This window comes from Pseudorca crassidens, chromosome 17 (assembly GCF_039906515.1).
Source record: "Pseudorca crassidens isolate mPseCra1 chromosome 17, mPseCra1.hap1, whole genome shotgun sequence".
In the NCBI taxonomy this organism is placed as follows: domain Eukaryota; kingdom Metazoa; phylum Chordata; class Mammalia; order Artiodactyla; family Delphinidae; genus Pseudorca; species Pseudorca crassidens.
The window spans coordinates 39,332,040-39,342,347 of NC_090312.1; the positions used below are offsets into that span (position 1 = coordinate 39,332,040).

Sequence of the window (10,308 nt, forward strand, 5' to 3'; positions counted from 1 at the left end):
CTTGTCCTAGCTGGGTGCCTTCATCCACGCTGGTCCCTTGGCCTGGTCTACCTTCTGTATTATTCAAAAACGCATTCATTCCTAAAGGCTCAAGTCACATGTCACCCACCCCCTAAAATGTTCTCCGATTTTCCCAGCAAGGATTGACTTTTCTATGCACCCCTGACAACGGGTTTGTTGTCTGCTCTAGCCCTGGGTTTTTGTTTGTTTGTTTTTGTTTTTTGGCCGCGCTGTGCAGCTTGTGGGATTTTAGTTCCCTGACCAGGGATCGAACCCACGCCACCGCAGTGAAAGCACGGAGTCCTAGCCACTGGACTACCAGGGAATTCCCTAGCACTGTGTTTCTTTTTCTTGTTTCCATATCTGTCTCCCTGCCTAGACTCTGAACTGTTCCTTGAAACCACACCCATGTGCTAGATGCTGAATTTCATAACTAAAGTTTTAGAAAATAGGTAAGTGTTGAATAAACACATTTATTGATCAACAAAAGATCAATAAATGTTGAATCAAACTGGCCCTAGTTCTGCACCTGACAACTGCCAAGGCCGAGCCCAGGTCTTCGTCTACATACTCTGTTTGCCTTAACGCAGGCAACCCCAATGGCTCTCTCCTATGATGGAAGGAGCCTCTGCCCCAGATTCCTTGGCCCTGAATACATAATTTTTAAATGATATAGATGAAATATCAAATGTCTAGTTATAATAATTAAAGTATCCATTTACTCATACATGCATATTCAAAACATCTGAAATTACAAAATATATATTCACTTAGAAATAATGCTTTATTCATTAAAAATGTTTCAGAAAACAGTGTTTTCTCTCATGTCATAAAACAGTTTTCAAATGCTTGCCTCTCTAACATCAGTATTTCATCAACGCTAAAGATTTTTTTTGTTTTCTGACATCTTTACTTCTAGGTTGTCTGAGAGACAGCACTTTCTGAATCTATACATGATGCTGTCACTGGAAATTTTATCTCAGACCACCAGTTCCCACTTATGTAACATGAAGACAGTTGTTGGGTTTTTTAATATGTCCTGGAGGCATAAATTCACCATCTCTGCAACTTACTCATTCACTGTGCTGCTCTTACAGTATCGTATCCAGTGTCATCCAGCCCTTGCAATTGTGAAACTGTGCCCAGAGGAATAATGACTAAATTTGAGCTGATTTTTCTTTTACTGTTTTGGTCATTGACTTCTACATGTATTCAAAATTAGCACACTGATTGAGGACATTTCAAGCTAACGTGTCTTCCCCCAGTAGTACTTTGTTCAACATATTTGACAACATATTCAAACTGACATATTTGTCCTCAGTTTGATTGAGGACATTTCAAGCCAACGTGTCTTCCCCCAATAGTACTTTGTTCAACATATTTCAAAGAGTTCCACATACTCTGAGAGACTTTGCAAGGACTCACATATACAGCAATTTCCTCTTTTCCAAGGAATCATTTTCTGAGGAAAAAAAACCCTCACTTCATATTTTGGAATATATGGTCATTCCTACCTTATCTTTCCTCCCTTCCATTCAATCAAGCACCATGTTCTACCACGTGAGGTCTCGCATGCCTTCTCCCTTTTCCATCTATACCAAGGTCACAGCCCTAGGCTTGCCCCTTATTCATACCGGAGAGACTACAAAGGTCCTGGCAGACACTGCTGTTGCCCCCCAATATCCTCCCCTCCTTCTTCAGTAATAGAACCCTCACTTTTTAACTGGACACATAATGGGGCTGGAAAAAGACCAAGATGCCCAGTCTTCCCTTCTTCCGTATCAGGTGACTGCATGGGGGTTAGGGGGGATGGAAGTGGATGCGGCGAGTACAACTTCAGAGAAGTGTCCTTAAAGGAGGGGTGGGGGAATGACCGCCTTGCTTTTTCCTTCCTGCTGGCTGGAATGAGCACATCCTGGCTGGAAACCCACCAGTCATTTTGAACCACGAGGCACCATGAAAATGGAAGTCATGCTGCATGGTAAAAGTGACAGGGCACAAAACTGTGGGTCCCCGACCCCATGCTCACTTTGGACACGCTGCCTCCAGGCTTCTAGACAGAAATAAACTTCCTTCTTCAGGTCACTGTCATTTCTGTTTTTTGTATAACTTGGAGTTGATCATAATCCTAATTAACTGACTGTTTCTAAGTCTCTCCTATTGACGCCATCTGGCACTAGCTGAATTCAATCTTCCCAACATAATATCATGCTTATCATGCGCCTGCTCAAAAACTATCAGTGACTTCTACATACCAAGCCGATAAAATCCAGATTCCTGGGCTTCCCTGGTGGCGCAGTGGTTGAGAGTCCGCCTGCCGATGCAGGGAACACGGGTTCGTGCCGCAGTCCGGGAAGGGCCCACATGCCGCGGAGCGGCTGGGCCCGTGAGCCATGGCCGCTGAGCCTGCACGTCCGGAGCCTGTGCTCCGCAACGGGAGAGGCCGCAACAGCGAGAGGCCCGCGTACCGCAAAAAAAAAAAAAAAAAAAATCCAGATTCCTTAGCTTAGCACTCAAAGTCCCATAATCTGGCCCTGTCTTAACAATGCTAACCTCAGAAACACCCCCATCCATTCCACCAACACACACACACACACACACACACATTAACCCTCCATTCCAGCCCGTTAGCTCCATACAACGTCTCTTACTCACCGCTGGTTGGATTGAGTTTAGGACAACGGAGATACAGGGAGGGAATCACTCCCTTTCAAATTGAACTGTGAATGGAAACAACCTTAACAAGAGAACAGATACACTGTGGTGGAGGCATATAATGGGCTATTATACAACCATAGAAATGAGTGAATTACCGCTTGGCGCAATATCATCATAAACTTACAAACATAATATTGAACAAAATTAAATTCAAAAATGGACAAAATGAATCTACAATCTTAGGAATCGGGATAGTGGTGACACTTGAGGTGTCAGTGCACAGAAGGAGGCGTGAGGGGGGGATTGTGGGGTACTGGGAATGTTCTGCTGATTACTCAGTATGCTGACTGCAGGTTCATGAAAAATAATCCAGCTACACGCCAGATTTGCGCACCTTTCTATATGTATGCTTCAGTAAAAAGCTGACTTAAAAAACAGGCAAACGAAGTTAGAAGAGCAGTTACCTTCAGGGGGAGGTGATAATTAATTGGGTAATTGTGGGCACAAAGTGGGGCTTCTGGGGTGCCGATCTGGGAGATGGTCACATAAGAGTGTTCATTTTGCAAAAGAGCCATTGTACTGTTCCCTTATGGTTTGTGCATCTTTTTATATGTTCTTTTGATTAAAATTTTACTTAACAAGTGAAGTGTGCAGTACTACTCCTGCCACCCTTGCTCTCTGATCATGCCATGGACAAAGGGATTCAGGGAGAGATGTGAGCTGCAGCAGAGATTTTAGAGAGAGGCTAATGGGTGTTCTCTCTTGAGAGGGCTATTGTGCACATTCTGGAAGAGGTGTTAATAAGAATGAGGGTGCACAGCTGGTCCTGACCTGGAACTCCTTCTCAAGCCCTGGGGTGGGCAAAATAATGTCCCTCCAAAGATGTCCATGTCCTAATCCCCAGAATCTGTGGATATGTTACGTTACACAGCAAAGGGGAATTACAGTTGCTAATCAGCTGACTTTAAAAATAGGGAGATGGGCTTCCCTGGTGGCGCAGTGGTTGAGAGTCCGCCTGCCAATGCAGGGGACACGGGTTCGTGCCCCGGTCTGGGAAGATCCCACATGCCGCGGAGCGGCTGGGCACGTGAGCCATGGCCGCTGAGCCTGCGCGTCCGGAGCCTGTGCTCCGCAACGGGAGAGGCCGCAACAGTGAGAGGCCCAAGTAACGCAAAAAAAAAAAAAAAAAAAAAATAGGGAGATACCCTACATCAACTATACTTCAATTAAAAAATAGCAAAAAATAGTGAGAGCATCCTGAATTACCCAGGTGAGCCCAACGCAATCACCAGGGTCCTTAAAAACAGAAGAGTGAGGCAGCATGAGAAGGACTCAGCCTGACATTGCTGGCTTTGAAGATGGAAGGAGGCGACAAGCCAAGCAATGAGGGAAGATTCTAGAAGCTGAAAAAGACAAGGAAATGGATTCTCCCCTAAAGCCTCCAGAAGGAACAATTCACCCAGTAAGAACCATTTCAGACTTTTGACTTCCAGAAACATAAGATAATAAACTTTTTAAAAACTGAAGTATAGTTTACAATGTTGTGTTAGTTTCAAGTGCATAGCAAAGTGATTCAGTTATACATATATATATTATATATAATATATATACTTTCTTTCAGATTCTTTTCCATTATAGGTTATTATGAAATATCGAGTATAGTTCCCTGTGCTACACAGTAGGTCCTTGTTGTCTACCTATTTTATATTTAGTAGTGTGTATATGTTAACCCCAAACTCCTAATTTACCTCTCCCCCCTCACCCACTATCCCCTTTGGCAACCATAAGTTTATTTTCTGTCTGTGAGTCTATTTCTGTTTTGTAAATCAGTTCATTTGTATCATTTTTTGAGATTCCACATGTAAGTGATATTATACGATATTTGTCTTTCTCTGTCTGACTTAATATGATAATGTCTAGGTCTATCCATGATGCTGAAAATGGCATTATGTCATTCTTTTTTATAGCTAGGTAATATTCCATTGTACATATATACCACATCTTCTTTATCCATTCATCTGTGGATAGATGTATAGGTTGCTTCCAATAAACTTGTTTTATGTCACTAAGTTTGTGGTAACTTATTACAGCAGCAGTGGGAAACTAATACACACACTGTCTGGAAATTTCAGAGAGGTGGTAATTTTATTAGAGGAGATCTTGGGGATGGGGGCATTCTTTGTATTTCAATGGAAATGGAGAAGGAGAAGGAGCTAGAAAAAATCAGCAAACACTGTTGATGGGGAAAAGGAGACCATTCTGAGGGGCTAGTGTTAAAAGCTGAGGGTTTGTCAAAGAAAGGGAGAAATTGTGAAAGTAGCAACTTCAGAACTGAGTTTGAAGCAACGCAGGGCTCACAAAAGATTTGACCTATAGCCTTGACCTCTGTGGTCTTGAGCTTCTCATCTTTAAGACAAGTGAAAACAAACTCACCTAACTGGGAAGGTGCAAGGATAAGCCCTCAACAGAAGTGAGATAAAATCCTTTGATTGGGATTTCCCTGGTGGTCCAGTGGTAAAGAATCCGCCTTCCAATGCAAGAGGACGCAGGTTCGATCCCTGGTCAGGGAACTAAGATCCCACATGCCGCGGGGCAACTAAGCCCGCGTGCCACAACTACTGAGCTCGCATGCCACAACTACAGAGCCCACTTGCCTCAACTACAGAGCCCACGCACCCTGGAGCCTGCGTGCCACCACTAGAGAGAGAAAACCCACATGCCACAACTAGAGAGAAGCCTGCACCCACAAGGAAAGATCCCGCATGCCTCAACGAAGATCCCACGTGCCGCAACTAAGACCCGACGCAGCCAAAAATAAAGAAATAAATAATAAATAAATCTTTAAAAAAAATCCTTTGCTTTACATCATTTTCTCTAATAATAACTGTTTATTAGGCAGCATAATGCCCCCAAAGATGTCTATGACATAATCATCCCGGAATCTGTGAATATGTTACCTTTGTGGAAAAAGGGACTTTGCAGATGTGATTAAGCTAAGGATATTGAGAAGGAGAAATTAGCCTGGATCATTCAAGTGGGCCCAACGTAATCACAAGGGTCTTTATAAAAGAGAGAGGAAGGGGGGAGAAGGGGGAAGGGAGAGAAGAACTGGAAGCTGCTATGCTTTGAAGATGGAAAATACCAGGAGACAAGAAACATAGGCACCTTTCAGAAGCCAGAAAAGGCGAGGGAACAGCTTTCCCCCTAGAGCCTCCAGAAGGAACATAGCTTGTCGACACCTTGATGTTAGCCCGGTGAGACCTATTTCAGACTTCTGACCTCCAGAACTGAGGGACAATAAGTTTGTGTTGCTTTAAGCACTAAGTTTGCAGTCATTTGTTACAGCAGCAATAAGAAACTAGTACAATAACCTAAAATAGCAGTGGGGTATTCCAATGGGGATGGAGCCACGGTCTCCAACAGTAAAGTTTTCCCTGACAATAAATACTCTAAAAAGAACTTTGGAAAGATGTTAGCTAGCCCACCTGCTCAGCCACTGACTTTACATACAGACAGTTCGGTAAAAATCTTATTTTCAATCAACTCACTCCAAGCACTGGCAGATTAATTCACATTAATTATCTCATTTAACCCTTATAACAACACTATGACATAGATCGTATCATCCCCATTTGATGGATGATATAACTGAGGCTCAGATAATAATAAGTATAGGTAATAAATATTGAGCACTTACTCTGAGCTAGGCATTATACTAAGCACTTCATGTGTGTTAACTAATTTAATTCTCCCAACAATTCTATTTCCATTTACAGATGAGAAAACTGAGGCAGGGAGTCTAAGTAACGTTCCAAAATCCTTGCAGGTAATGAGTGGCAGGGCTGAGACTGGAACCCAGGTCCCTCAGGTGCCAAGATCAGGGTCGTACTCCCACAACCTCTCATCACTGTCAGCATCATTACCACCAATTACTGATAACAGCCGAGGCCTCTGGGATAGAGCCCAGCCCTGCCTTTCTCTCTGAGTCCCTTTCAGGGTCCTACCAGGTAAGGCAGTGGTGGCTGTCTAACGAGCCACCTGGCAGGGTTCAAAGACGACCTCACGGCTAGAGCTCCAAGTGGCAACTGGTCCCTTGGAAGGGCCTCCCTGGCACTGTTTATTAGCAGCAGCAATGACAGCCTCCACTCTCTCCTTGGCACTTCGGCCTCTCTCTTCCTCTGACCCTCCTGACTTATCCCCACATGTACATTACACAGGGGTGCCCTCCTGAGCCTCCCTAAAGACAGGGAGTCCCAGGAAAGGGCTCTCTTAAACACACATGCTAAAAACCAGAGGGGAGCCAGTCCCGTCCCAGGGATAGCATTCGAGGCTCTGGTTCACTTGGCTGGCCTTAAACGCAGCTGCTCACCCCTGAGTCCCAGCATGTCCCTTCTCACCTCCCACCCAGCCTCACACCCAACACCCTGCAGGCCAGCGTTTACACTGGCACTCCCTCTTCGCCCCAGGCAGAGCTGATTCTAGGAAAACTGTGGGATTTCTCTGCAGAACCTTCAGTGATCCTCTTATTCCTCATCTACCTTTCAAGGAGCAATCTTCTATTTCCTTTGCTTTAAATCTTGGGCCTCATTTCAACTACCTCTTGCTAAACAGAGATATATGGTGATGCCGGTAAGAGCTTAGAGCATGACAGCCATCTGAGGGTGTCTGAGAAGTGGACTCTGGTACGGCACCTCCAGCCAGTGAGCTCAGGCCTCAGTGCCTCCAGCTTGCCAGGGCCTGGACTCCTGAGCCCGGAATTTGTAGGAAAGAGAAGCCTGGCAACACAGAGGTCTGACTGAATTCTACTGGCAGGACTAAAAGTTTGGGCAGATAGGAAAACAGAAGGTGAAGACCCAACAGATATCTACCTCTATTCTCAACAGGGGGTTCTAAGGGACCAAGCTTCAGGGGCTGAGAGGAAACTTTCCAGACCATAAACCCATCTTGGAACAGCAATATGGTTTTCTGAGGCTGGGAGAAACAGGCAGGGAGAACCGTGTAGGATGCACTCCTGAATGGAAAACTCCAGTTAAATACATGTAGATCACCTGCCACCCTCACGTACCCACAGAGGGCCCACCTTCCTGATTTGGAGAGGAAGTGACTGCTTGTAGGAACGCCTTGCTTTTCTGGAGAGACAGGTGATGGAACTAATCACCAATCTTAAAATGCCTGGAACTGTTCTAACGACTTGAATTCAATCCTCACAACCCTGTAGGTATTATCAACCCCATTGGACAGATGAAGAAAGTGAGGCATAGAGCAGTTGGGTAACCCCGAAGTTGCCAACCTGTAAGCTTCACTCACAGCCGGGGTCTGAACCTAAGCAAGCGAACCCCAGAGTCTCTGGTCTTGACCATACCCCTCCCCCACCCCTCCCCCACCCCCGCAGCGGGAAACCAATTAAATGCACTTGGTGCAGATGCAGCCCATTTATGACGATTTGGGACTTGGTCACCTGGGTTTGTTCCGGGCGGGAGTATGTGTTCCCGAGGAGCTACCTTCCTGTGCACCTTCCTGTGCGTCCAGTCCAGGAGACGTTAACGAGAGAGGGTTCCCATTTTTCTGTCCTCTCTCCAAACTGCCCTCGGGGTTTCTAGCAACTACCACAAAACGCCCTCCCCTTTCTTTCCTTTCCCCGCAATGTAGGGAAGCTGGAGCTTTAGCTGTCCTAGAGAACCAAGAACCAAATGCAGATGACACGGGCATTAAAATAACAGCCGACAGAGGCGGGGAGTCGGAATCGATCCGCTGGCCAGCTGGACAGCAATCACGCCGCATCACCGCTCAACAAGTCTCCCTTTCCTGGGGTCGGTGGAGGCCAGGTCTGGGCGGCCCCGCGGGGGGGCACAGCGCCCCCACGGGGCGCTGCGGGGTGGCTGCCACGCGCTGCGCCGGGCTCAGGGAGCTCGCGGAGCTCGCCCGGCCAGGGCGGCCCAACTGGCCCCGGCCGGGGGGTCCCGCAGCGCCGCCCTCCCTCTCGCCCTCTACCCCGAGGGGTCGGGAGCCAGGGGCCCAGGGCGGGAGGGGGCGTCCGACGGGAGGGGCCGCACGGGCCGGGGCGCGGGCCTTTGGGCGCGCCCGCGTGCGTGGGTGCCCAAGCTCTGTCTGTCCGTCTGTCTGTCTGCGCCTCGGGGCTGCGGGGCCAGGCAGGGCCCCGGGGAGAGCGCGCCCCGCTCACCTGCAGCCACCGCCGGCGCCTGGGAAGCGAGACAGGGGCGCAGACTCCCGGGTCTTCGTCGCTGGCCTCCTCGCCGCTCCGAGAGCCACGGCTCTCCTCGGGAATCGCTCGTGGGAGCCGAGGAAGAAGCCCGAGGTGCTGCCGCTGTCTCCTCTTTCGCCGCTTCCTCCGAGTCCCATCCCAGAGCGCTCCGCTCGCTCGCTGGCTGCCTGGGCGGCTCTGGGCCAGCGCCGGCAGGCGGCGGGGGAGGCGGCGCCGCGGAGGGTGGGGAGAGGGCCGGCGGGAGGAGGGGTGTACTGTTTGGGGATGGGGCAGGAGCGGAGAGGGATAGGCCGCGAGGACCGCCCCACCCTGCAGGCAGCCCCGGGAGCTGGGCACCCTGGCCGCACGCCCTGCCTGCTGCCACCTCGCTCTGCGCGGTCCGTCCCCAAGCCCAGGCGGGGATCGGACCCCGGGGGTCTGGAGCCGCACGCAGGCTCAGAAAAACAAGGAGCTTTGGGCTCTTGGCGGAGGGGAGTGGGGTGGGGAGCGGAGGAGAGCATCTCCTGGAGGGAGAAAGGCATGACGGGGGTCCTGTTTCCTGAACTGGGGGTCATGATCTACAGGAGGAGACCATCGATGACGGTGATGAAGAAGAAAGTGTTGAGAATTGGGCTAACTGGTGACAAGTGCCAGGAACTGTCTTGGCAGTACCCAGAACACCGGTGCCAGTTCATATTAACAGAGCGCCCACTGGCCAGAAACCAGGCCCCTGGGTGGGGACGGGACTAAGGATGCCAGGACGGAAAGGAAACAAGGTTCCTACCCTGAAGGAGCAGAGAAAGTCTAGTCCAGGCAAGACTTTTGAAATTATGGGCAAAGATGTTTGCAATTTTGTGAAGCGGGGGGACGTGCCCTGAGAGGTCCCCAAGGGAACTTTGGAGGGATGCGAAAGCCAGGATTGGTCAGTGGCAGGGAAAGGGCTGGGGAATGCCACTCTACCAGCTCTCCCTGCTCCTGGGCAGCTGGGGGTGAGTGGGGTCGTTACAACAGGCTAGGACATCTCCTAATAATTGCTCCAGAATTCTAACCCCAAACCATTAACCCAACCACTCAGTTCAGGTTTTAACAAGCTGTGGGGTAGAGGCCGCAGAACTAGCAAGTTTCAAAACGTCTGGTGCCAAAATCTGATCATTTAAGTCCTCTTGGCTGCCTTTACTCTGAACCGTCGTCACTCCTATTTGATGATAGAGTTGGTTTCTGGAATATGAGTAAAAACCTTGTACAAAATCAATTTTTCAGGAAAGCTCCAGGTGGGTAATTAAAATCCTAGCCATAAGGCAAGGGGTCAACATACTCAAGCCATCGGGCAACTCAGTGGTATCCTAATGCCGAGAAAGAATCTTGGATTCATGTTCCCTCACGCTGCACCTTAGGCCCACTGGGCACTCTTGGCCGCCTGCACTGATCAGAAATAGTTTCTTTGTATG

At 48.5% G+C, this 10,308-nt stretch overlaps 1 protein-coding gene across 4 annotated transcripts in view; it reads right to left on the reverse strand.

Annotated features, from left to right (window-relative positions):
• MATN2 (matrilin 2) overlaps positions 1-9,082 on the reverse strand; it is a 155,403-nt gene extending 146,321 nt beyond the window's left edge. For 3 of the 4 annotated variants that reach the window (XM_067711672.1, XM_067711671.1, XM_067711670.1), the window contains exon 1: positions 8,840-9,081. The gene's annotated coding sequence lies outside the window, so the exon portion shown is untranslated. Of the gene's footprint in view, positions 1-8,839 lie in introns of all 4 variants that reach the window. The other variant, XM_067711673.1, reaches the window with a different exon arrangement.
• Between the last annotated feature and the right edge of the window lie 1,226 nt (positions 9,083-10,308).